The 17736-nt window shown below is 44.6% G+C and overlaps 1 pseudogene; it reads left to right on the top strand.

Annotated features, from left to right (window-relative positions):
- Positions 1–17736, top strand: part of LOC135516439 (VPS10 domain-containing receptor SorCS2-like) — a 473003-nt pseudogene that overhangs the window by 384364 nt on the left and 70903 nt on the right.

Genomic DNA, 17736 nt, shown 5'->3' with positions numbered 1-17736 from the left:
ATCTTCGACACCCAATAGGAGCACTGTACTGAGTGAGCGTGACTTTGTTACTCGGAGGAAACCGTTTTGAGAGGTGGATGTGATGAAAAGAGAATCTGACCTCTCAGGAGCGTTCCTGTAGTTTCTCTCTCCTTGTACTGGCTTTCTAAAAGTTCATGGCTTAGTTTTCGTCATGACGTTAAGTCAGGGAGAAGGACCAAGTTTGAGGTTTAACCTTGATTCCCCTTGTTTGGCTGCTTTTCAAGAGATTGGCTGTTCTGTCGGCTTGACAACAGCGCCACTCATAGGTTGGCTGTTCTGTCAGCTTGACAACAGCGTCACTAGTAAGTTGGCTGTTCTGTCAGCTTGACAACAGCGTCACTAGTAAGTTGGCTGTTCTGTCAGCTTGACAACAGCGCCACTAGTAAGTTGGCTGTTCTGTCAGCTTGACAACAGCGCCACTCATAGGTTGGCTGTTCTGTCAGCTTGACAACAGCGTCACTCATAGGTTGGCTGTTCTGTCAGCTTGACAACAGCGCCACTCATAGGTTGGCTGTTCTGTCAGCTTGACAACAGCGCCACTCATAGGTTGGCTGTTCTGTCAGCTTGACAACAGCGCCACTCATAGGTCGGCTGTTCTGTCAGCTTGACAACAGCGCCACTCATAGGTTGGCTGTTCTGTCAGCTTGACAACAGCGCCACTCATAGGTTGGCTGTTCTGTCAGCTTGACAACAGCGCCACTCATAGGTTGTCAACAGTACTACAAAACCAGTACTGTCGGTTATTTTATTTTATTTATTTAACTAGACAAGACAGTTAAGAACAAATGCATTTTTACAATGAGGAAAGGTATGGGATATAAGGCAGGCAGGGCTAGCCTAAGTTATTTGATGTCTCGCCCTAATCCAATAACGCTTAACCATAACCCTAACCCTAACCCAAAACTCCTAACCCTAACCCTAACCTTAACTCCTAACCTTAAACCTAAACCCTAAGCTTAAAATAGCCTTCTTCCCTGTGTGGACTGGCGAATATGTGCTTTTTTTAGGACAAAACAAGCACACACACACAATCCTCCTGAAACCAAAAATCTGACTTGCCAGAGAGCCTGAGCTCCTAATTACTTGTCCTCCGTATTCATGCTTTCCATTCCTCCCTCCATCCCTCCCTCCATCCCTCCGCAGTGCCTCTTCTCCCCATCTCTCCACAGGCGGCATGGCAGCTGTATGCAGGCAGAACAAACAGGCAGGCTCGGGGTTGTTAATTGACCGTGGCTCTTCATAGCAGCCAGCTTAGACCCGGCTCGCTCATCCAACCCTTACACACACACACAGACACACACACACACACACACATACACACACACAAAACGCTTACACACAACCACACAGCCCAGAGTGGGGAGCCCTTAGTAATACTTAAGGTATGAGGGGCATAGCAATAGCAATGTGGAGCGAGAGGGAGAGAGGGAGAGAGAGAGGAAGAGAGAGGGAGATAGAGAGAGAGAACAAGAAAAAGAGAGATGAGGAGAGAAGGAGCGAGAGGATGAGAGAGGAGGAGAGAGGAGGAGAGATGAGAGAGGAGGAGAGAGGAAGAGAGAGGAGGAGAGAGGAAGAGAGAGGAGGAGAGAGATGAGAGAGGAGGAGAGAGATGAGAGAGGAGGAGAGAGATGAGAGAGGAGGAGATAGATGAGAGAGGAGGAGATAGATGAGAGAGGAGGAGAGAGGAAGAGAGAGGAGGAGAGAGGAAGAGAGAGGAGGAGATAGAGGAGGAGAGAGATGAGAGAGATGAGAGGAGAGAGAAGGAGAGATGAGAGAGGAGATAGATGAGAGAGGAGGAGAGAGATGAGAGAGGAAGAGAGAGGAGGAGAGAGACATGCTACACATTCAGTAGATACAGTTTGCCCCATCTTTCTCCTCTTTGGACGGTTTGCTAATGACTGAGTGTTGCAGATAACAGAATTTTGAACAATACGATTGGCTAATAAGTTGGTGTTGATCATAGCTCAGCCCTATTGATGGTTATCCTGTCCAACACTTAATGGTGATTGGTGAGATGGTAAACTCAGAGTTCCCCACTACAATTTGTTCCATTTATGAGCTATAAAAGGGAATATTAGATAATCAATATGGTGTCTCTACTGAGTAAGAGGTAGACCACGGTGATGAAGTGTTCTGGTGGCCTTGAGAATGGCCCTGATTGGGAGTACTGTGTGTGTGTGTGTGTGTGTGTGTGTGTGTGTGTGTGTGTGTGTGTGTGTGTGTGTGTGTGTGTGTGTGTGTGTGTGTGTGTGTGTGTGTGTGTGTGTGTGTGTGTGTGTGTGTGTGTGTGTGTGTGTGTGTGTGTGTGTGTGTGTGTGTGTGTGTGTGTGTGTGTGTGTGTGTGTGTGTGTGTGTGTGTGTGTGTGTGTGTGTGTGTGTGTGTGTGTGTGTGTAATATATAAAATAATTTCAACTCATCAACTACACTCCTCCTCATTCAGATATTACAACATTACACATCCCTTATCCGTATCTACCTTCTGACCTCTGACCTCTCTCCCCTCAGGTGATCCTGGTGAGTTCGTCCATTCACGAGCGGGACCAGTTGCTGTTCATCAGTACAGACGAGGGCTCCTCTTTCCAGCGCCAGCCCCTCTCCTTCACTGCTGAGACCCTCCTCTTCCATCCTAAGGAGGAGGACAAGGTGCTGGCTTACTGCAAGGAGGGCAAGGTGGGTCACCATCAAAAGACCACGTCACAGTCCGATTGTTCCAGACTTCGACGTCTGTCGTTTTTTATGAGGAGATTGCCCTGAACAAAATCACCATCGTTCAGCTGCAAAACAGTCGAACAAAAGCTATTTCTAATAAATACGGCCACTTACTACCAACCAGCATCTTATGACAACAGGTCTACAACAAAGAAAAACTCATAGCAGGAGTTTCCTTCCTTTCACTGTGTTGCTTGATTCCAACTAGATCTCACTGTCTCACGTCAGAATTAGACGTTCATCCATGTCACATTTCAAAGTGTTTAAGGTTACGTTTAGGCATTTTAACTCAGAATTTGTCATGTTAGAGTTAAGTTTACGCAGTAAGTCTGAAATCTTAAAGTTAGGCATTAACTCCAAATGGTTACGGTAAGGGTTAAGGTTTGGGACAGTCTTAAAGCAAACATCTCAAAAACAACTTTCTTTTGCTGGATTTGAACTTGCAACCTTTGGGAATCAGATGCCTATCCGCCAGTCCAGTCTACAATGCCCGAGCAAAAACCCAAACGTAGGTAACAGTGCACAACGTTGCCCCTAGTGGCCAGTTTCCACGGCATCGCCCGATGGACGTCGAATACTGACTTGTACCACTGGTGACCGGGCTGCTTAATGAATTAACTGGATAAGATAGCCTTCCACCACAAAGACAGCATTTAATAGCATACTGTTGTTTTATTTACAGAATGGCTTTTTTTATTCATAGTTGGTTCAATGACTACATATTATTCTAGTTTACATTGCTGAAAAGAGGGAGTAGGTGGGTAAAGAGAATTTAGGATCAGTTTTACCTTCCCTGGATCCCAACCATAGCCGTTATAAGAGGACAGTGCAAAAGTGTCCTCAGACCAGTGGGGACATCTCTGCATGTTCTGTCTCTTCGATCTCTTCTCCGATAACTCAGTCACAGTAGCAACAGCATATGGAGGGAACTCTACTTTAATAATTAACAATGAATTAAACATGAAATTAAATTAGGTTTTAATCTACTCCATGTGGCCAGGCTACAGATGGAGAGTCAAAAATCATTTAACACTGCAAAAAAAAAAAATCATATTAATATGTTTATAGGGAAAGATCGTTTTTTGAGATCACTCCATGGGATTCCTATCAAGGTTATTCTTTGAGAATGTTGTGATGGTCAGGTTTGATTTAACGAGGTTCTGGCCATCTAGTTTTATTATGTTTGCTCAAAATGAATAAATGGAGCTCTCTGAAATTCAGTGAGAGATTCTGTGTTTTGTAAGCGTATTGTAAGTGCATGTACACTTACAATACACTGTGTGTGTGTGTGTGTGCGTGTGTGTGCATGTGCATGTGAGTGTGTGTGTGCGTGTGTGTGTGGCAGTAAGGGAATGTGTACAGGCTCAGGGGTGAAATCATTTTTGTTCTTTTCATACGTCTTCTGGGATACCTTGTGAGAAAAATCTATACATTTTCATTATAAAGCCGATCAATGGTGCACATGCACACACAACAAACGCACAACCACACACACACACACACACACACACACACACACACACACACACACACACACACACACACACACACACACACACACACACACACACACACACACACACACACACACACACACACACACATGGAATGGCCTACTAAGATGAATAGAGGTTGGCCTAGTGTCGGTGAACCGTAAAATTCACTTGCTTGACTTACTGGACTTTTCGCTCTACTACACACAGCCTCCCCATTCGCTACACACACAGAGGGACGTACAGGGATGACACAATCACCAATACGGACATGAAAATCTACGACAACCATCCAGTTCACCTCCATTCAAATCCTGTTTATCTGGATTTTTTTTTCATATCAATTCATGACATTTCTACTGAGTAAACAACTGTTGTTTGATAGGTTGGATGTTTTTATTTCACAGCTCTACGTGTCCATGGATTTGGGCCGGAAGTGGACTCTAATGCAGGAACGAGTAACCAAGGGCAGAATATTCTGGTAAATTCTGATGTCAAATCTGTCTTTATAATCTAACGTGCTTTATTTGCCGTTCAGTAACTCTGCCTTTACAACATAAAATATAGCTGTCAGTTTTAGATCTCCCCTTCTGCATCCATTTTCTCTCCCTCCCTCCCTCCCTCCCTCCCTCCCTCCAGTTCTGAGCAGAAAGTCATATATCGAGACTGCCTGCTGTTTTCTTCTCTCAGAGAAATGATCGTCTTCACAATGGCTGGTTCCAGATCAGTGGTTATGAAGCCAGTAGTGTTGAGACCTGGACAGGTTTGAGTTATCAGCTGGTTCCAGATCAGTGGTTTTGAAGCCAGTAGTGTTGAGACCTGGACAGGTTTGAGTTATCAGCTGGTTCCAGATCAGTGGTTATGAAGCCAGTAGTGTTGATACCTGGACAGGTCTGAGTTATCAGCTGGTTCCAGATCAGTGGTTTTGAAGCCAGTTGTGTTGAAACCGGGACATCCTTGATTTATCTGTCCAAACCCAATGTACAAATCATCCCAAGCTAGAGCGTTAAAAACACTCCAGCCCGAGGTAACTCAGGGCTCCTGAGTGGGGCAGCGGTCTACTGCATCTCAGTGCAAGAGGCATCACTGCAGTTCCTGGTTCAAATCCAAACTGAATCACATCTGGCCATGACTGGGAATCTCATAAGGCAGTGCACAGTTGACCCAGTATTGTCTCTCATTGTAAATAAGAATTTGTTCTTCACTGACTTGCCCCCAAAAATGTACTTCTCACTATGGGTCTAGATCGGCTATTCCTAAACTGCTTTCTGTCTCAAGCAAAAGTTGTGCCTGATAACAGCTCTAAGATCAGATTACACAAACAAATCCAGACCTTTGACCACCAATAGTTAAGATGTCAAACTGATTTTAGATCTGGCCTTAGAGGCCATTTCCTCACACTTCACAATGCTTTGCATTTGAACATATGGATCCCATCTCAAAGGGTTTTATTTATGATGTATACATTGGCAGTAGATGGAGAAAATAAGAGATCAACTGTGATGTACTATACAGCCTTGCAAAAGTATTCATTTTTCTATATTTATTTTTGCATTACAACCTGTAATTTAAATAGATTTTTATTTGGAATTCATGTAATGGACATATAAACACATTTGGTGTTTGCCAAAAGGCATGTGGGAGACTCCCCAAACATATGGAAGAAGGTACTCTGGTCAGATGAGACTAAAATGGATATTTTTGGGCATCACAGAAAATGTCTAGCGGAAACCCAACACCTCTCATCATCCCGAGAACACCATCCCCACAGTGAAGCATGGTGGTGGCAGCATCATGTTTTTCATCGGCAGGGACTGGGAAACTGGTCAGAATTTAAGGACTGATGGAATGGTGGATGGAGCTAAATACAGGGAAATTCTTGAGGGAAACCTGTTTCAGTTTTCCAGAGATTTGGGACTGGGACGGAGGTTCACCTTCCAGCAGGAGAATGACACCTAAGCATACTGCTAAAGCAACAATTGAGTGGTTTAAGGGGAAACATTTAAGTGGCCTAGTCAAAGCCCAGAACTCAATCCAATTGAGAATCTGTGGTATGACTTAAAGATGGCTGTACACCAGCAGAACCCATCCAACTTGAAGGAGCTGGAGACATTTTTCCTTGAAGAATGTGCAAAAATCCCAGTGGCGAGATGTGCCAAGCTTATAGAGACAAACCCCAAGAGACTTGCAGCTGTAATTGCTGTGAAAGGTGTCTCTACAAAGTTCTGTTTTTTTGTATTATTTCTTGTTTGTTTCACAATAAAAACATATTTTGCTTCTTCAAAGTGTTAGGCATGTCGTGTAAATCAGATGATACAAAACCCCCCAAAAATCAATTTTAATTCCAGGTTGTAAGGCAACAAAATTGGAAAAATTCCAAGGGGGGGGGTGTATACTTTTGCAAGCCATTGTACATAATCCACGGAGCACATGTGTCAACCCAACCACTGACTACTAATAAAACCATCACCATTTGTTTTTGCCAGTGACTCTCTGAACAATACAATAATATCCAGTATGTAGTGAGGCGTAAAATGCTAACAGAGACACAGTAGTTATATGTCTAGGGCCTAGTTGTTCCTGCTCAAGTCGTAGGGTCAAGATTTTATTTTTCTCTAACTAGAACACACTAGAGCTGAGAGTGCTTTCTGACCACATGCACTGACAGGGAAAACTCCTGGGCCTTAAAAAGCCTGTCAAAGCATCCATGCCTTCCGATAGGCCAGCAATAGCTGATTGTTAGGCCTGTAATAGCCTTGTTCTCCCTGTGGAAGAGAAGAATGGTCTGGAAGCCAATCCTGATAAATCAAGTTCACTTGAAAGAGCTAGTCAGCTACTATCTGACGGGGTGGTCCGTCCAACAAGATGTATGCCACAGACACTGATGCTTTATACAACTCTGTTTCTCTACTTATTCAGAGTTGGGTTTAGAGGTTGTTACTGGCTAGTGGCTATCCCAGGAAATAGAACTGAGGTGAACTGGTTTCGTGAACTTGTGGCTCGTGTGGTGTTGATGGCCATGAGCAGATGGAAAGAACATCTCAGAGAATGCCAAACTATGTGAGTAGAATACTGATATTATGGCAGACGTTTGATAGAATACAAAAAGGAGTTGTGTTCTCTCTCTCCCTCCCTCCTTTCCTCTTTCCCTACCTCCTTCTCTCCCTCTCTTCCACAACCTGCCACAGTAATTGCACATACAGGCTCTTTATACAGACCGTAATGGAGGTTTTATATATTTAACATATATCTTTAAAGAGCTGAGGAGATTTCACAGACTTCACTACTGACTTCTAATCAGAGAGAAAGTGGCAAAGGGCAGAGGGAGATTGGCGGGAGAGACAGAGAGGGGGGAAAGAGAGAGAGGGGGAAAGAGAGAGAGGGGGAGAGGGGAAAGAGGAGAGGGGAAAGAGAGGGGGGAAGAGGGGAAGAGAGGGGAAAGACGGGAGAGGGGGAAGAGAGAGAGGGGTAGAGGGGAAAGAGAGAGAGGGGGAAAGAGAGAGGGGGGAAAGAGAGGGGGGAAAGAGAGAGGGGGAGGGAAAGAGAAAGAAGGGGAAAAGGGAGAGAGGGGGAAGGAAAGAGAGGGGGAGGGGGAAAGAGAAAGAAAGGGAAAGAGAGAGAGGGGGGAAAGAAAGAGGGGGAGAGGGGAAAGAGAAAGAAAGGGAAAGAGAGAGAGGGGGAAAGAAAGAGGGGAGAAGGAGAGGGGGGAGAGAGAGTGGGGAAAGAGAGAGGGGGAGAGAGATGGGGGAGAGAGAGAGGGGGGAGAGAGAAAGAGGGAAGAGAGAGAGGTGGGGAGAGGGGGGCGGGGAAAGAGAGATGGGGGAGAGGGGGGGAGAGAGAGGTGGGAAGAGAGAGAGAGGTGGGGAAAGAATGAGGAGTGAGAGAGAGGGGGAAAGAGAGAGAGGGGGGGAAGAGAGAGGGAGGAAGAGAGAGAAAGAGGGGGGAAGAGAGAAATAGGGAGGAAGAGAGAGGGAGGAAGGGCGGGTGAAGTGCACAAGAAGATGAGTTCTTTTGTTCCAACTTTCAACTTGAATTCTAGCTTCCTCTGTCTCAGGTCTGTGGCTGGTGTAGATGTGGACCCTGACTTGGTGCATATGGAGATGCAGGACACAAGTGGAGGTACTGTGCTGTTCTTTCAGTGTGCACGCATGTCTGGACTTTCTGTGAACTCTATCCTTACCCACTTCCTCACTGACTATAGACTATTACAAAGTGAGTACACCTACTTCCTCTAGTATCCCCTGAACACACATTGCCACCCTCAACTACCCATCTCTCATTTTCCTCCTCTCCATTCAAGACAAGTCTACTCTCTGTTCCACTACCAACAGGCACCAATAACCGTTCTCTCTCGATCCCTCTCCTTCTCCTCCTATTGGCCTGTCCCTCATCTGCCTCTGAAACCTCAGTGTAGACTACGGTAATAAAGGGGGTAATGGGTTGACCTTCTAGTGAGGTCATGGTGGAATCAGGGGGGAGTCAGAGGGGAGTCAGGGTGGAGTCAGGGTGTAGTCAGGGGGGAGTCAGGGGGAAGTCAGAGGGAAGTCAGAGGGGAGTCAGGGTGGAGTCAGGGTGGAGTCAGGGTGGAGTCAGGGGGGAGTCAGGGGGAGTCAGGGGGGAGTCAGAGGGAAGTCAGAGGGGAGTCAGAGGGGAGTCAGGGTGGAGTCAGGGTGGAGTCAGGGTGGAGTCAGGGTGGAGTCAGAGGGGAGTCAGGGGGGAGTCAGAGGGAGTCAGGGTGGAGTCAGGGGGGAGTCAGGGTGGAGTCAGGGGGGAATCAGGGGGGAGTCAGGGGGGAGTCAGAGGGGAGTCAGGGGGAATTCAGTGCCCAGGTCCCCAGTCAGAGTGAATTGTCATATCAGCAGCCAGCCAGGTTAGCTCTGCACTACCCACCAAGGGGGTAATAGGAGTGTGGAGGGTGTAGAAGGAGTGTGCGTGTGTGTGTGTGTGTGTGTGTCTGCATGCCTATGATAGAATGCATGTGTGTTTGCTTTAAAATGCTGAGCCATGTCTTCCCGCTCGGTACACTTTGACAACCCATCATTCCACAGAGTAGACCAGGAGAATAAAACAGACTGACACTGGAAAACAGGCAAAGAAGGAGAGGAAGGACAAATGAAGGAGAGAACATGTTAATGCCTTGTTTGTTACACAACACATCTCCCCTGATATGAAGTCACTTAAAACAAATCTTCTTCCCCCCAAAAAAATGAGAAACAACTTCCAAATCCCATAGGTGTGTCTATACTTTCTGATGGGGAACTGAACATGCAGCTTAGAGTCTGGAACCTGTCATCTGGAACAAGCCTGGGCCGTGTTTTTTTCAGAGAACCAGAGAGGCTGTCTGTCTGGCCCAGCTGCCCAGGCAGGATACCTCTTCCCTGGGCTAGGCAGAGCCACATGGTCCTTCTCTCCCCCACCCTCCCCACACCTCTCCATTGCACGGCAGCTCCCACTTCCAGACGGATGGGCTAGAGGGGCCTGGGCGACCAGGCATGCCAGGCCAAGCTGTTCCCCCTGCGCCCCCGTCACCCTGGGTCCTGTCAAGGTTAAACGATGGCAGGTACCAGGGGGTACGGATGGTGGCCTGGTGGCCTGGTCACACAATCTACCTGAGCCCGAGAGAGAGGCCTTAGGCCAGCACACAAGCCTGGGACTTGCCTAGGGTCTATGCCCAGGGATGTTGAGTAATGAGGGGGTAGATGGGAGGTAGGGGTGGAGGGTTGATGGATGAGGCTGGCTTGCTGGGAGGCTGGCAGGGTCTGTGTGTGTCGTTAGGGAGATTGATGTGGAGAGCGGCGAGGCTACTAATGCAGACACATGGACACACTGTCGTCTAGTCACACATCCAGATACATAAAGCAACACAATGAACAGGCCGACACAGACTCACATAAACAGGTTAACCTGGTTTAACTCTATTAAAACATCTCCACGTACCATCAACCAGTCTTTCACACTATCCACATAATGCATGTTGGTAACCATGGCGGTCTTTTATGTGGTAATCGATGTCTGTAGGGCCAAAACTATTATTTTCCTAATTTTTTACTTTCGTTTTACTTTCCAGCTGTCCTTGTCAGCCTCCTTGGGGTGCTGAGAATATTTATGTCTGTAATAAAACACTTTTGTGGGGAAAACCCCATACTGATTGGCTGGGCCTGGCTCCCCAGTGGGTGGGCTTATGCCCTTCCAAGGCCCACCCATGGCAACATCGCTAGCTTGTCATCTCCCTGACGACTCTTGGCCACTACAGTTGTTGCTGATGCAGATGCTGTGTGTTAAATTCTGTACGGTTCAGCGTAACCCCACCCCACCTCAAATCTAATGAAACAACCTTAAAGTGGTACATTTAGGGTTTTACATCATAAAAATATCCTTCAATTCATTGGATTTTTATGTCTTATCAAAATGAAATTAAACCAATAAATACATTTACACAATTAAATATATTTCTGAAAAACATTTGTACATTGTCCCCTACAATAATGTGTATTCTGGGGGTGGGGCTCTAACAACTGCATCCTTAATTCTCTCTCCCCAGGGTACCTGTATGTAACCTGTCTGATCCAGAACTGCTCAGACAAGACCGTAACGGCTCAGTTCCTGGGGAAGATTGACCACAACTCTCTCTCAGTCCAGGACGACTACATATTTGTCAAGGTAAAGACACATTTATTATAAAACCCCTTTGTATTTGTGATATGTCTTCACGATTGTTTGGTTATAATGTGCCACAATGGTATAGACACAATGGTATTGGAAGCTTGCTTGATTTTATACACCCTGTGTTTATCCAGGTTAGTGTTATTGTGATAACATTTATTTTTCAAGAGAGACCTGGTCCAAGACAGCAGCAGGGGGGGAACAATGTTTCAGACACATGTCATAGACAAACCAGAAACAAAACTACATACAGAAACATACACAAACATCTGAGATAAAATCAACCATATGGACCACTGCATAAAATCCTAATGACATCCTCATGATGGAAATGTCCCTCTCTAAATCTACACACTTTGGCATTCATATATGAAGGAATGTTCATGTGACATTACACGTCACATGATGGAGCTCCCATTGTCACTAGTGGGCTTAATAGCTATAATAGTAGCTATACTGAAATAGCAGCTATAATAGCAGCTATAGTAGTATCTATAGTAGTATCTATAGTGGTATATATAGTGGTATATATAATAGCAGCTATAGGAGTATCTATAGTAGTATGTATAATAGTATACATATATAATAACAGCTGTAGTAGTATCTATAGTAGTATCTATAATAGTATCTATAATAGTAGCAATAGTAGCTATAATAGTAGCTATAATAGTATCTATAGTAGTAGCTATAATATTATCTATAGTAGTAGCTATTGTAGTATCTATAGTAGTATCTATAGTAGTATACATAATAACAGCTATAGTAGTATCTATAATAGTAGCTATAGTAGTAGCTATAATAGTATCTATAGTAGTATCTATAATAGTAGCAATAGTAGCTATAGTAGTATCCATAGTAGTATCTATATTAGTAGCTATAGTAGTATATATAGTAGTATATATAATAGCAGGTATAGTAGTATCTATAATAGTATCTCTAATAGTAGCAATAGTATCTATAGTAGTATCTATAGTAGTATACATAACAGCTATAGTAGTATCTATAGTAGTATATATAGTAGTATCTATAATAGCAGGTATAGTAGTATCTATAGTAGAATCTATAGTAGTATCTATAGTTGTAGCTATAATAGTATCTATAATAGCAGCTATAGTATTAGCTATAGTAGTAGCTATAGTAGTATCAATAGTAGTGTATATAGTAGCAGCTATAGTAGTATGCATAATAACATCTATAGTAGTATCTATAGTAGTATCTATAGTAGTATCTATAATAGTATGTATAATGGTAGCTATAGTAGTAGCTATAATAGTAGCTATAATAGTAGCTATAGTAGTTGCTATAGTAGTATATATAGTAGTAACTATAGTAGTAGCTATAGTAGTAGCTATTGCATAATCTATAGTAGTATCTATAATTGTATCTATAGTAGTAGGTATAGTATTATCTATAGTAGTTACAATAATAGTAGCTATAATATTAGTTATATTGTAGTAGTAGTTATAGTAGTAGCTACAGTAGTATCTATAGTAGTAGATACTGTCACGGCCGTCAAAAGAACTGGACCAAGATGCAGCGTCGTGAGCATACATTTTCTATTTTTTTCAAAATGACGCCGGCAAAATAATAAACAATACAAAACAAACCGTGAAGCTGAAGGCTAAGTGTCATCAAAAAAAGTTTACTTCCCACAAACACAGGTGGGAAAAAGGGTACCTAAGTATGGTTCCCAATCAGAGACAACGATAGACAGCTGTCCCTGATTGAGAACCATATCCAGCCAAAACATAGAAATAGAAAATCATAGAAGGGGGGGACAAAATGACGCCGTAGAGAGAACACTGTGTTTCAGCGAGCTCCCGTGGCATTTGTAAATTTACATTTTTACATTAATCTCCTAGCTTGAAAAAGTGGTAGAATTGGCTAAATAAGTTCTCCTACAATGAGTCTTGACGGGTATTTCTCAAAAATCTTTGACAACATGCTCAACAAAACTACTAAGAACTCGACCAAAACCACCATCCCTGTAGATGTGCAGGAGGAGCTAGCTAACGTTAGTGAAGCTAACACCATTGCGGATTCAGGCACAATGGACCTGGTGATTCAAAAGATGACTGATAACATTACTAAAGTGATCGATGTTAAGATAAGAACGGTCTTGGAAGCAATAGCAGGCCATTCAAATGAACTACAGAGGGTTGTGGAACGTGTTGATGAGGCGGAAGGGAAAATTGCTACAGTGGAAACTTCAACTACATCTATGGACACTAAGATAAAAGCACTTGAGAAACAGGTGCGCGAAATGGCGGAGCACATTGTTGACTTGGATAATCAAGGATGCAGATGCAATATCCGTGTTGTGGGACTCCCGGATAATTCTGAAGGGACACGTTCAGTAAACAATTTTAAGGAATGGCTCCCTGGCTTCCTACAAATGGACACTAAGTGTGAAGCTGGACAGAGCCCATTGCTCTCAAGCACCGATACCCTGTCCCAACCAGCGCCCCTGGCCAGTGGTTATAAAGTTCCACAACTTCACCGACAAGCAGCGCGTCATGGATGCGGCTAGAAACATCGGCTCTGATGGTAGTCAATGTAAAGGTCCAAAGGTCTCATTCTTCAATGATTATTCCACTGAGGTTGAACGAAGACGCAAAGCGTTTGATGAGGCGAAGGCTCGACTCAAGAGAATGAAGATGGACTACGCACTGCTGTACCCGGCCACATTGAAGATTATGGTCAACGGATCGCCTAGACAACTCTACACACCTGAAGAGGCTGCTGCGTTTATTGACTCTCTCGGGTAAATAACTTTAAGCTGCACCTCCGCAGCATTGGATAACTTTTTTAGTTCCACTTGAATCTGATCATGAAACAGTGGTGTGAGTTCTCACGTACTCCGGTTCAGTAATATTCGTATCTTTATTATTTTTCTTGCTAAAGTAACTGCCTCTATAGCTCAGGCTGAGATATGTGTGAATCTATATTGGTGCCCAGGCTTGGTTTTAGGTGAAAGAGCCTCAATCTTCTTCTATTAATTTTAATTTTCATATATATAAAGGATGAGGCTATTGAGTGGCAATGCGGACTTAAGAGTCTACATTCGAAAGTTGAAATCCCCTGCACGTTAGCTAGTGGGAAAACCCCTTTTGGATCTTCACATGTTTCATTTTTGGGTTTAGTATAATTCGAGTTCAGGGTTCATATCGTTTGTTTGTTTGTGCTCGGTGAGATAGAAGAGAGTTCAACACATGGAAAAAGGTACCACCCCATCTTTACAGTAGGATCCAGGCTGGATATTGATTGGTCAAAGTGCAATGGCAGGTAACAGACTGCTTGTATGTACATGCAACATTAGAGGGAGCCATAACCCCATAAAAAGGAAGAAGGTACTGTATTTTTTTGAAAAAAGAAAATATTGATATCGCCCTGTTGCAAGAAACTCATTTGGATGATAAGGAGCATCTGAAATTATAACAAAGGGGGTTTGGTCAAGTGTTTTTCTCATCATTTACATCCAGAAGTAGAGGTGTAGCAATTCTGGTGAAAAAGAACTTACCGCTTAAGGTCTTGAATTGTGTGAAATATAAATTTGTTCGCTTTGTTGTAATTAATGGTACTTTACAAGGGCAGAACATTTCCATAATGAATATTTACTTCCCCCCTGCCCACCCCCCTGATTTCCTCACTAAGGTATTTCTCGACTTTTCAGAATTAAACTCAGACACTGCAGTGGTTGGAGGAGATTTTAACTGCTTGTTGAACCCACTTATTGATACTTCCCAGCTGCCCAGCAGTATAGCTTCACTCTCTCCTCAAGCTAAGTCACTTAAAGCTATTTGTGATGATCTGGGGTATGCGGATGTCTGGAGAACTTTTCATCCCTCCAACAGAGAGTTCACTTTTTTCTCTGCACCTCATGGATGTCAGACTACAATAGATTACTTTTTCATGCCCAGGACGTCTTTTCAGTCTGTTTTATCCGCGAGGATGGGAAGCATAGTCATATCTGATCATGCGGAGGTGATCCTGGACATAAAACTCAACGGGGCATTCAATCGGTCAAGACGTTGGAGGTTGAATACAATCATTCTTAAAGGCCATACATTCACATCATATTTTATTACAGAGTTTAAAGCATTTTTCTCTATTAACTCTCAATCAACAGATAACCCCTCGCTCCTTTGGGAAACCTGTAAAGCGTACGCCAGGGGTCTGATTATGTCACACACAGCCACTAAGAGACCTGTAAAGCGTACGCCAGGGGTCTGATTATGTCATACACAGCCACTAAGAGACCTGTAAAGCGTACGCCAGGGGTCTGATTATGTTACAGCCACTAAGAGACCTGTAAAGCGTACGCCAGGGGTCTGATTATGTCACAGCCACTAAGAGACCTGTAAAGCGTACGCCAGGGGTCTGATTATGTCATACACAGCCACTAAGAGACCTGTAAAGCGTACACCAGGGGTCTGATTATGTCATACACAGCCACTAAGAGACCTGTAAAGCGTACACCAGGGGTCTGATTATGTCATACACAGCCACTAAGAGACCTGTAAAGCGTATGCCAGGGGTCTGATTATGTCTGATTAAAGCGTGTCATTATGTCACAGCCACTAAGAGACCTGTAAAGCGTACGCCAGGGGTCTGATTATGTCATACACAGCCACTAAGAGACCTGTAAAGCGTACACCAGGGGTCTGATTATGTCATACACAGCCACTAAGAGACCTGTAAAGCGTACGCCAGGGGTCTGATTATGTCATACACAGCCACTAAGAGACCTGTAAAGCGTACACCAGGGGTCTGATTATGTCATACACAGCCACTAAGAGACCTGTAAAGCGTACACCAGGGGTCTGATTATGTCACAGCCACTAAGAGACCTGTAAAGCGTATGCCAGGGGGTCTGATTATGTCATACACAGCCACTAAGAGACCTGTAAAGCGTATGATTATGGGGTCTGATTATGTTATGTCATACACAGCCACTAAGAGACCTGTAAAGCGTATGCCAGGGGTCTGATTATGTCATACACAGCCACTAAGGACCTGTCTACACCAGGGGTCTGATTATGTTACAGCCACTAAGAGACCTGTAAAGCGTACGCCAGGGGTCTGATTATGTCACAGCCACTAAGAGACCTGTAAAGCGTACGCCAGGGGTCTGATTATGTCCTACACAGCCACTAAGAGACCTGTAAAGCGTACGCCAGGGGTCTGATTATGTCACAGCCACTAAGAGACCTGTAAAGCGTACGCCAGGGGTCTGATTATGTCCTACACAGCCACTAAGAGACCTGTAAAGCGTACGCCAGGGGTCTGATTATGTCACAGCCACTAAGAGACCTGTAAAGCGTACACCAGGGGTCTGATTATGTCATACACAGCCACTAAGAGACCTGTAAAGCGTACACCAGGGGTCTGATTATGTCATACACAGCCACTAAGAGACCTGTAAAGCGTACGCCAGGGGTCTGATTATGTCATACACAGCCACTAAGAGACCTGTAAAGCGTACGCCAGGGGTCTGATTATGTCATACACAGCCACTAAGAGACCTGTAAAGCGTACGCCAGGGGTCTGATTATGTCATACACAGCCACTAAGAGACCTGTAAAGCGTACACCAGGGGTCTGATTATGTCACAGCCACTAAGAGACCTGTAAAGCGTACGCCAGGGGTCTGATTATGTCACACACAGCCACTAAGAGACCTGTAAAGCGTACGCCAGGGGTCTGATTATGTCACACACAGCCACTAAGAGACCTGTAAAGCGTACACCAGGGGTCTGATTATGTCACAGCCACTAAGAGACCTGTAAAGCGTACACCAGGGGTCTGATTATGTCATACACAGCCAATAAGAGACCTGTAAAGCGTACGCCAGGGGTCTGATTATGTCATACACAGCCACTAAGAGACCTGTAAAGTGTACACCAGGGGTCTGATTATGTCATACACAGCCAATAAGAGACCTGTAAAGCGTACGCCAGGGGTCTGATTATGTCATACACAGCCACTAAGAGACCTGTAAAGTGTACACCAGGGGTCTGATTATGTTACAGCCACTAAGAGACCTGTAAAGCGTACACCAGGGGTCTGATTATGTCATACACAGCCACTAAGAGACCTGTAAAGCGTACGCCAGGGGTCTGATTATGTCACAGCCACTAAGAGACCTGTAAAGCGTATGCCAGGGGTCTGATTATGTCATACACAGCCACTAAGAGACCTGTAAAGCGTATGCCAGGGGTCTGATTATGTCATACACAGCCACTAAGAGACCTGTAAAGCGTACACCAGGGGTCTGATTATGTTACAGCCACTAAGAGACCTGTAAAGCGTACGCCAGGGGTCTGATTATGTCACAGCCACTAAGAGACCTGTAAAGCGTACGCCAGGGGTCTGATTATGTCCTACACAGCCACTAAGAGACCTGTAAAGCGTACGCCAGGGGTCTGATTATGTCACAGCCACTAAGAGACCTGTAAAGCGTACGCCAGGGGTCTGATTATGTCCTACACAGCCACTAAGAGACCTGTAAAGCGTACGCCAGGGGTCTGATTATGTCACAGCCACTAAGAGACCTGTAAAGCGTACACCAGGGGTCTGATTATGTCATACACAGCCACTAAGAGACCTGTAAAGCGTACACCAGGGGTCTGATTATGTCATACACAGCCACTAAGAGACCTGTAAAGCGTACGCCAGGGGTCTGATTATGTCATACACAGCCACTAAGAGACCTGTAAAGCGTACGCCAGGGGTCTGATTATGTCATACACAGCCACTAAGAGACCTGTAAAGCGTACGCCAGGGGTCTGATTATGTCATACACAGCCACTAAGAGACCTGTAAAGCGTACACCAGGGGTCTGATTATG

The sequence above is a fragment of the Oncorhynchus masou genome, chromosome 27 (assembly GCF_036934945.1).
Source record: "Oncorhynchus masou masou isolate Uvic2021 chromosome 27, UVic_Omas_1.1, whole genome shotgun sequence".
Classification (NCBI taxonomy): Eukaryota; Metazoa; Chordata; class Actinopteri; order Salmoniformes; family Salmonidae; genus Oncorhynchus; species Oncorhynchus masou.
The sequence above is the reverse complement of the archived record's forward strand: the minus strand, read 5'-3'. Positions and strand labels throughout refer to the sequence as shown.